The sequence below is a fragment of the Coffea arabica genome, chromosome 11e, assembly GCF_036785885.1.
Source record: "Coffea arabica cultivar ET-39 chromosome 11e, Coffea Arabica ET-39 HiFi, whole genome shotgun sequence".
NCBI classification, from domain to species: domain Eukaryota; kingdom Viridiplantae; phylum Streptophyta; class Magnoliopsida; order Gentianales; family Rubiaceae; genus Coffea; species Coffea arabica.
The window spans coordinates 54,458,049-54,469,396 of record NC_092331.1 but is presented as its reverse complement, the minus strand read 5'-3'; positions in this window follow the sequence as shown (position 1 = coordinate 54,469,396).

Sequence of the window (11,348 nt, the reverse complement as noted above, 5' to 3'; positions counted from 1 at the left end):
GAGTTTGCATTCACTAATTGTGAGATCACTGTTTTTTACCATTGCCGACGCTTCATTTTTATCAATCTAATATTCTCATTCCGCCTAGATTTGACAATATTTTGAAGGGAATAGAAGTGAACATCCGCTATCATTAATCCCTTCTTGAGGGTTGTGTATGTTTGTTGATGATGAAGATATAAAGAAACATAACTGAAGCCTTTGAGATTTGTCCTATTTTAGCCATTCAACTTAGGATATATATCTAGAATAAATCTTATATACATTGAGAGTGTATACACAATTACAATTGGATGTACGATACATTTGTAAAATTTAAATTTCAAATTCAAATTTCAGATTATATGTCATGTATTCAATGATAAAAGTGTATACACTGTTTCAGTGTATAGAAAATTAATCCATAGATATTTATTAAGGACTTTTATAACAAGTGATGTCGAAACACTTGTTAAAATACCAAAATTATAGATAACTTATCATATGAATGCACACACTCGTCAGTCAAACTCATTTATTAACATAACAAACAAAGATGACACCATTAATTTGGGTTCTTGATAGGATGTGAAATTGTCATCCAATTTATGTTTATTTTTCCTTTTATTTTAGCCAAATATTGTATTAATTCATGGATTCTACTTATATTTGGTTAATGGTACTAATTGTAGGAAAATAATCAAAATATGATTAAAATGAGTAATTTCCAGCTAATTTGGTGGTGGCACATTCAAGTCCAGATTCTCGGGATTTAGTGCACATGAGAAGCTTCCAAAAATGCATCAAGTAGTTAGCTACAAATTAGGATACTAGCGGGCCACTCCCAAGAAAAAAGAAAGCTGAGGAAGTTGACTTGTAATAGGGCTTTATTCTAAGAAGTTGATTGGTAGTAGAATACCAACCAATTAGGAGTCAAAGTAGGAAAGAAATCGTCAGACAATTTGTTTCCATCTTTTGTGTGGCTAGAGACGTGAGGTCATTGGACTTGGTCTTTACTTTCTCCTTTGGCCGACTGGGAAAGGACACAGGAGGGCAATTAGGAGTGGCAATTTTTGACACAACACGAACCTAACACGAAATTAATGGATTTGGATTTAGATTTTGAAAATTCGGGTCAGAATCGGCTCAGACCCGATGAACCCGAAAAAAACAGGTCAAAATCAGGTCACAATCGGGTTGACCCGCTAACCCATTTCTGAACACTAAATAGTAAATAACTAAATACCACTAGGTCCACTACACAATTGACAGTACACATTCACTTGATTCTTGACTTAACCGGCTTTAATTGGAGGCCCCAAGCTCATTCCTTTATGTCTAGGATCTGATCTTGATGTTTATATCCACTTGCTAAAGTAGCTTATTGGGGAGCTTCACATATCACTCCCAAATATCAGTAAATATCCTCCCTTAACCCTAAATCTTTCTTCCCTTTTTCTTCTAAACGGCAAAACCAGAAATGCGGCCGCCTTGCTCTCTTCTGTTCTACTCCATATCTCTGTGTGTGTGCGGGTGTAGAAAGCCTAAATTCTGCAAAGCAAACGAATTGGTCGGAAACTGGTGGCGCAAACTTACGATGTAGATAACGAAAGCCATGTAGAGGAGTATCTTGTTTCAGCAACTCCCACGACTCCTTCACCAGAGCTTCTTGCTTCTCGCTTAACACCATTCTTGGTCCTTAATTTTCTGAGCTGATTGTTAAATAGCTAGCCCCATCCTCTCCAGCTTTATATTGGCCTTTTGGGCAATACGGTGGGTTTAAATGTAATCTTCAGAAAGCTTTGATTGGATTATCTCTCGCATCTCAATTGGGATAAATTGATTTTTTTTTTAATTTCTGCAAAACTAGGCCTGTAGGGAGCTTGAAAACTCAATGACTGAAACTCCTTTGGTTTGTTGCCCAACTTTGACTAATTTCTTCTAACTGAATTTGTTTGACTTGTGTATAAGTTGAAGTTATTAGATTTGGATGGTGATGTATTACATTATTTCTACTCTTATGGTGTCTTATTTTAGCTTGGAATTGATTGTGTTAAGAATCACAATCAGCAAATCAGGAAATTAAAATTGAATTTCGGGTCATTTCAGGTCGACCCGCCAACCCGCCAACCTGAAATTTTCGGGTTCGGGTCAAGTATACTAACTTGTTTCAGGTTGGCGGGTCAGGTTCGAGTCAGCAAGTTTTTTATTATACCCATGTCTCAACCCAATTTAGACTCGATTGCCACCCCTAAGGACAATAGCTTTCATTTTTATTTTTTTCGTCTTTTACTTTTCCTTTTTGGCAACTTTTGGGGAGACAACAATTGTAAACTTCGAATAGCTTTTCCGCATGGCTTGTTCTCCGTCAATGGAGAACTGACTTCTTATTTCTAGTCAAGGGGACAACTGAAGATGTGGTTCAACAATAACTGTGAGATCTAAATTATTTTAACTGTTTCCTTCATTTATTGGTATTTGTATATTTTTTACTTTTAATTGTTATAGCTATTGTGTATGATTGAATAGATGCGTAATATTTAATTATTCACGTAGTTTATTTGCTAATTGGGGGTAGTTAAATCCGTAATTGTTTGATTACTTTCGTCCCAATAGCAACTGGCATAATTGAGTTTATGTCAAGAAAACATACAATCTAGTTTAAACAAATCCTCGTAGCGTGTTTGTTAGTTAGAGTTGGGCTTTTCTAATTCTTAATGCAATCTATAAATTAAATCCTACGGTTGTACCTAGAGTTATTTTTTGATTAGAGAAATAGTTAACGGTCATACCTTGACTATCGAAAAAGTAAGAAAAAACTGGTTGTTTATCGCGTGTATGACAGTTATAACCAATCTATTAATAAATGTTGGAATTATATTTGAATCGATGATTAGTTGCATGAACCATTTCTGAAGTGTATCCTTTGCTAGAGTTTCTCCAATTATTTCTCTCAATTAATTATTTTTCGTAGTTAATTTAGTTAGTTAGCAATTCATTAGCATTGAACTCTAAAACCCCCTGTTTGTCTTGACTTGAAAAGAAACGAATTTCTCTCAGTCCCTGAGGAGACGACTCTGCTTGCCACTGTGTACTAGTTAGTAATTTTGTCAATTAGTCAATTTTGGTATATTGAATTAAGTACACTCTTCGGAACCAGGGTGAATCAAGTAACTCATTGCACATCTAGAGTCCCTGCTCCAATACCTGGAATCGATTATTGGCTGCTTTAGGTGGTAGTTAGGTTTTTTATTATTATTGTACAGGTTCGGCACCTGTCAATTTTTGACGCCGTTGCTAGGGACTGGTACCTGATTAATTTATTTCTTTTTTAGTTCAACTTGTTTTTATTTTTTATTTTTTTTAATGGCTGCTAACATTCTGTATTTTGGTGATAGACTGGATTTTAGTCCTATGAAAGGAAATGAGGCTTGTGTTTTTTCTGATGATCAATATTCAGATTCATTGAGTTTTCTTATAGAAAAAATGGCTACTGCGATCTATGAAATTTGTTATGCCATGGATCATTCAACCGGTATGTATTTTGAATATCAAGATTACCTGAATGCCTACATGAATAAGTTTGGAGGTTTTTCACCCCAATCTCAAATGTGGTATGACCCTTACTCAAATGGGTATGATCAAGGATGGTGGGACAACTCCAACTTTAATTATACGCCAGAGTTAATCGATTTTTAACATCAATATCAACAGCAACAGTCATCATCCATATCAGATATGTCTCTTAAAGAAATGATTGAATTAATAGCTACTAACACATATCAATTTCAACAGGAGACACAAAGGATGATTAAAGAGATGGAAGATAGAAGGCGTGAAGATAGAAAGGATGAATTGATTTCTCCAATTTATGAAGAATTGCCCTCATAGACCATCAACGACCTTAAATGAGAGTACAATTATCATGATAAATGACATGGAACTGCAAGAGTCTCAAGAAGAAGAATCAAATGATGCAGTTAAAAAGGGAATTGAAGTACAAGAAATGGAACCCCAATATCAAATTGTTCAAGTGAATGAATCCAGTGAACAATCTCCAAATGCGGTGACATCTCCTCCATTCATTAACCAATATTTTCCTAACTCTTATTCTTTAATTCTTGTTAGTGAAATTGACTTTATTATACCAGAAGATTTTGAATTTCATGACAGGAATAAGTTGAGAGTCACGATGGCAAAATATCTCGAACCAATAAGTGCTCGTGATAAAAGAGTAAGTGAAGAATTAAGGTCATTATTTGTTTGTTTGACACCATCTACAAATCCATGGAAGACCATACCTCATGTGCTCAATGATTACTCTATTTACCGAGGGTTATCAGGACTATACAAAGGATGAAATATCAAAACGAGCCACAAGATTTTATCCTCCATAAATAAATAGGTTAATGTCTAGCCAAAGACGTTAAAGAGAAGCGCTGCTTGGGAAGCAACCCAAGGCTCTTTGTTTTAGTTTTCTTATGTTTCTGAAGTTTTTGTTAAGTATTAGTTACATTTAGTGAGTTGTTGTTTTTGTGGCAGGAAACTAGCAGTTAGACGTGTCCACGCCAAGTGGTCACGCCTTAGGAAGAAAATTTTAATTTGGCGGTCAGAAGACTTTCTGATAGTTAGGCGTGCCTGCGTCAGGTGGTCACGCTTAAAAATCTTAATTTCCGTGGGTTGGTCAGAAGACTCGAGGGTAGTTAAGCGTGCCCATGCCAGATGGTCACGCTTAAAGATCTTAATTTCCGTGGATTGGTCAGAAGACTCAAGACAGTTAGGCGTGCCCACGTCTAACGTAGTGGTAAAAAAAAAAATTCTCCTTTCTTTTCTCATCCTTTTCCTTTCTTTCATTCTCTCTTCTTTTTCTTTCTTCTTTCTTTCTTTCTTCCATCCTTCTCCATCCGAACTCCACCACCGCCAGCCATCAACATACGTCGAGGTTCACAATCAATTGTCCCTCACCCGTAACTGTCCACGGCCCCCCAATTATTAGAAAAGTTTCGTTATCCCCATTACTTTTCTTTTATTCTTTATTTTACATTAGGGACAATGTAAGATTTAGGTGTGGGGGGATAACATATGATAGTATATTGGTATTTTATTGAAAAAGTGCAAGTGTAGTCATTTTTTTATTGGAATTTTTTGTTTGACTTTGTCGAATTTTATCCAATGTTTGCCTATCTTTGTACATATTTGTGATTATTCCTGATAAACGATGGATAGATGTCTCAAATTTTTCTATTGCTAAGATTTTACACTCTAAGGTGTTAAGTATGACATGGTTAAATCTAAGAGTATTTTTTTTGTGAATATTTGATATTTTGTGACCTTTGCACTTTTTAGTTAACTTTTCTAAGTATTGTGAATATTTGTCTAGTATTATTTTTATGCAAATTGGTTCAACTATTAATTTTAGTTCTCCATATTTAAGAAATAAAGCGGGTTTGTGTGATTTTTTAATTTTATTTTGGTGCTTATTTATGAATAGTATTCGGCTATACTCCGCTAGTATCACTGCCTAGTAATAGGAGGTGTTCACTACAAGTGTCGATTTTCGCGTTAAAAAGCGACGATGGGTATGAATATGCGATTTTTAAGCAATGATAGTTGAGTAACCGAATTCCTTCATTTGGCCAATGTCGGAGTTCGCGTCAAAACGCTTAAATAGCTAAAGACCAAGCATTCCCCCTGGAAAAAAAATCAATCAAATGTGGGGATATTTTAGAAAAAAAAAATGTGTTAATAGTGAAAAATGTGGAAGTATTTGAATGAATTGTTAACCGGCTGATTCATGAATTTTAATGTTGAGATTTTGCTTAATTGTCGAACCATTTGCTTATGAATGCTAGTTGAATATTTTGTATTCTTAGATTAGTTAGTCATAAATTGAAAAAGTCCTTGATCTTGAAAGTTAACTGGAGAGATATATCTTAAAAATTGCCACTAATAATTGACATATGTTTTAATTGTATCTTGGCAATAGAAGATTTGAATAATAGCCATTGTTTGAATTTGATTGCTTAATTTGTTGTTCTCATGCTTGAGGACAAGCATGATTTAGGTGTGGAAAAAATTGATAGGATGTGAAATTGTCATCCAATTTATGTTTATTTTTCCTTTTATTTTAGTGAAATATTATTTTAATTGATGGATTCTACTTATATTTGGTTAATGGTGCTAATTGTAGGAAAATAATCAAAATATGATTAAAAGGGGCAATTTTCAGCTAATTTGGTGGTGGCACATTCAAGTCCAGATTCTCTGGATTTAGTGCACGTGAGTGATAGGTCATAATTTGTTGTTGAATTTCTAATTATTCTTCCCTTAATTTTAGCCAAATATTGTTTTAAATGTCGGATTCTATTTATATTTGATTAATGGTGCTAATTGTAGGAAAAGGAACAAAACGTGACAAAAAGGAACAATTTTCCAATTAATTTGATGGTGGCACGTTCGGAACCTGTTTTCAAGTCCGAATCAAATTCAAGGCAGTATTGGAGGAAGATTTTGAAGATTTTAATTTTAATTATTAGTCTTAGTATTGGATTAGGAAACTTGAAATATTATTTTTAGTAGTTTCCTTTTTATATTTTGGGAAACATATCTTATTATTAGTAGTTGAGGTTGACTAGGAAACCAAGAATAAAAAAAGCCAGATTCCCGCGTGATTAAGAGTTCAACCAACAACAATTTCGGTAGGGATTCTTTGGGGAGCATAAGACAGCCGTCACTGGTTCATCCTTGGGAGTTTTTCAACTGGGGCTTGCTTTCATTAGTTTTAGAGGAAAACCAATTGCAACCAGATTCCATGGAGTCTAGTGGAATTTCTTCTAGGATGCGTAGCTAAATCTCCATTTTCTAGTCAAGGGGACAATTGAAGATTTGGTCCAACAATAACTGTGAGATCTAAATTATTTTAACTGTTTCCTTCATTTATTGGTATTTGTATGTTTTCTGCTTTTAGTTGTTATAACTATCGTGTATGATTGAATAGATGCGCAATATTTAATTATTCACGTAAGCTATTTTGCTAATTAGGGGTAGTTGAATCCATAATTATTCAATTATCTCTGTCCCGGTAGCAACTAGCATAATTGAATTTATGTCAGAAAAACATACGATCTAATTTAAACAAACCCTCGTAGCGTGTTTGTTAGTTAGGATTGGGTTTTTCTAAATCTTAATACAAATCAGAAATTAAATCATATGGTTGTACCTAGGATTGTTTTCGGGTTAGAAAAATAATTAATGGTCGTACCTTGACTATCGAAAAAGTAAGAAAAAGCTGGTTGTTTATTGCGTGTATGACAGTTATAACCAATCTATTAATAAATATTAGAATTATATATGAATCGATGATCAGTGCATGAACCATTTCTGAAGTGTACCCTTGGCTAGAGTTTCTCCTATTATTTCTTCCAATTAATTATTTTTCGCATTTAATTTATTTAGTTAGCATTTAATCCTGAAACCCCCATTTGTCTTGACTCGAAAGGAAACGAACTTCTCCCCAGTCCCTGAGGAGACTACCCTACTTGTCACTGTCTACTAGTTAGTAAATTTTGTCAGTAATTAATTCTGGTATATCGGATTAAGCAAACTCTTCAAGAACATAATGAATCAAGTAACCCATTGCGCATCTAGGGTCCCTGTTCCAGTACCTAGAATTGATAATTGACAGTTTTCGGTGGTAGTTAGGTTTTATCATTATTATTGTACAGTCTCGGCACCTGTCAATAATAAGCTTCCAAAAATGCATCAAGTAGTTGGTTACAAATTAGGAAGCTAGCAAGCCATTCCCAAGAAAAAAGAAAGCTGAGGAAGTTGACTTGTAATAGGGCTTTATTCTAAGAAGTTGATTGGTATTAGAATACCAACCAATTAGGAGTCAAAGTAGGAAAAAAATCGTCAGACAATTTGTTTCCATCTTTTGTGTGGCTAGAGACGTGAGGGCATTGGACTTGGTCTTTACTTTCTCCTTTGGCCGACTGGGAAAGGACACAGGAGGACAATTGCTTTCATTTTTTTTTTCTCTTTTACTTTTCCTTTTTGGCGACTTTTGGGGAGACAACAATTGTAAGTTTCGAATAGCTTTTCCGCATGGCTTGTTCTCCATCAATGGAGAGCTGACTTCTTATTTCTAGTCAAGGGGATAACTGATGATTTGGTTCAACAATAACTGTGAGATCTAAATTATTTTAACTGATTCCTTTATTTATTGGTATTTGTATTTTTTCTGCTTTTAATTGTTATAGCTATTGTGTATGATTGAATAGATGCGCAATATTTAATTATTCACGTAGTCTATTTACTAATTGGGGGTAGTTAAATCCGTAATTGTTTGATTACTTCCGTCTCGATAGCAACTGGCATAATTGTATTTATGTCAGGAAAACATACGATCTAATTTAAACAAACCCTCGTAGCGTGTTTGTTAGTTAGGGTTGGACTTCTCTAATTCTTAATGCAATCTAGAAATTAAATCCTACGGTCGTACCTAGGTTTTTTTCTTGATTAGAGAAATAGTTAACAGTCGTACCTTGACTATCGAAAAAGTAAGGAAAAGTTGGTTGTTTATTACGTGTATGATAGTTATAACCAATCTATTAATGAATGTTGGAATTATATTTGAATCGATGATCAGTTGCATGAACCATTTTTGCAGTGTATCCTTGGCTAAAGTTTCTCCAATTATTTCTCTCAATTAATTATTTTTCGCAATTAATTTATTTAGCTAGCAATTTATTAGCATTGAACTCTCAAACCCCCCGTTTGTATTAGTTTGAAAAGAAATGAATTTTTCCCAATCCCTGAGAAAACGATCCTACTTGCCACTGTCTACTAGTTAGTAATTTTGTCAATTAGTCAATTCTGGTATATCAGATTAAGCACACTCTTCGGAACTAGGACGAATCAAGTAACACATTGCATGTCTAGAGTTCCTGCTCCAGTACCTGGAATCGATTATTGGTTGCTTTAGGTGGTAGTTAGGTTTTTTATTATTATTGCACAGGCTCGGCACCGGTCAGTTCTACAACCAACCTCTATAAACTGCCAGTTGAAAAGCTATTGAGAACTATATTGTTCCGGAAATTCCAAAATGAGTGACATACGAATTAAAAGTAGTTTCTTTCTTGCTCTATTCGTATCATTGTACCATCTCCAGATCATCCATGTATTTGCAATTAATCTATTGCCTGAATATGAAGTTACCAAAGCTGGCGGGCTTCCAAATAATTCCAGTTATTTATTGCGCATTCATTGTCAATCTAAAGATGATGTTGGAAATCATGATCTACATACAATTGAGCAATTTAGTTGGCATTTTAACAATGAATTTTTGGTTCACAAACAAACTTTAGCGTCACTTGTGATCATTTGCCAAGCATCAATGTGGTAGACATCCACACTAGGAAATGAATGTCATTAGTTAGTAAAAGAAGATGGATTCAATTTTACAAAATGGGATTCTTTCCCACACCATATTGCAAAATTGCGAGATTGGCCACAATAGATGGTCAATTATCTTGATGTGATTCAAAAGACAGTTCCACTATATAAATAAATTTCTTCTAGATTACTTACTATTCCTTTAAATATACACACATCTTCCTTTCTTTATATCTAAACCTAGGATTAAAAGATGAATCAAACTGTTTGATACTTGAATTGAGTTCAACTTGGTAAGAATTCATTCGAATTTTGTTTGCCAACTAGTCAAGTTAAGAATGAACAGCATTTTGCATTTTATATTAAATAATATTCAAGTTAAGGATGAACTTCCTTTCTTTCAAACTCGATTCAGCAAATAAGCAAATCAAACTTGAACAAAATTTCAAACTCATTCAAATAATCAAACAAGTCGAACACCTTAACCATGTATTTGAATGTTTGAATGAGTTTGAAATTTTGTTCGAATTTGATTTGTTCATTTGCCAAACAGAGTTTGAAATACACCCCTACCTAAACCATGTAATCTAGACATGCTTCATTTTTTTAAATATACACATATCTTGTCTACCTTTCTTTACACCTAATTCATGTAATCTAGATGTGCTTCAATTTTTATTTCTCTCTTTTTGTGAAACGAAGGATGCTTAAATTGCATAGAAATTAAATGAGATGAGTTTTGCTATCTTAATTTTGTCAAAACAACTGTTCAAAAATCATTGTCTCCTGCCCAATAGCGATATTTTGCGGCCGGATTGCCGCCAGCACACTCATCAACATTTTATTTGACCCAGCCCTTGTTAAGAAAGTTGGACCGAAGAATTTTGCATCCTTGCTACACCCGATACGCTTCGTTCTTAAAGATATTGTATTAATGATTTCCATATAAAATCAGCTCTGGATCAAAACTTGAATATTTTTTATTCTTACCGTCAATTGCAACCAAGATGTACCTAGAATTGTCTAATGCATTGAGTCATCAGCTTCCATTGAACATTCTTATCAGTCCCTCCTAGCAAGTTTGCTCCAGAAAATAACAACGTGTTCAACTTGAAATGATAAAAAAAAAAAAACAAAAAAAGGGTTTGTCTCAATCCATGAAATACAACTGAGCATTCATTAAGATGGGATTCAGACATTAGTTTTTCAGAAAAATAAAGTAAATTAAATAAATGTAAAGGAGGACAATATATATATATTCACATGATAAATTTCGTAAAAATTAAATGTATTAAGGAATGCCTATTGGCACTTCTTAAATAAAAAAAAGACCCAATTGAAAGAACTAAAAAGTTGAAACTCCAATAATCACAAACTGTCCCAACTCCAAACCAAAAGGTCCCCACCTAATTTATGGTAAATGAAGCTCCAACGGCAAGTTCATATCGCTTTTTCAAATTAAATGACAGATTTTCAAAGACTAGTCTTGTAAGTGAACTATTCTTTTGCATGAGTATTATTTTCCACTAGAACATCTAAGTTCTCAAAATCAAGTTCAATTAGAATTTAGAAATCAAGGATTAAATATCAAGTTTTGGAAAGATGTTAAGGTTATAATAGGAAATTATGAGAGAAAAAATACAATTAATTATTGACAAATTTTTCTTCGTTTTTTGAGGGAAAAGAAAAATAATGAATTTGGATAAAGTTAGACGAAATTGATATATTTAATTACTAATACGTATTTTTGTCATCACTAGACCAATGTCCAATTGGACTTTCAACTCCAAAAAGTACGATGTTAATTCCTTGAGAATCACACGTCCAAAGACTTTCTTCTTTGTTTCTATGAAATAGACAAAAGGTGAAAACATTTTCACGACCACTTTTTTGCTAAAATTCACATTTACTCAACAATTCAGAAATATATAGAAAGTCCTATCTTACCAAATCCTCAAAATTAGCCTTCTATCACC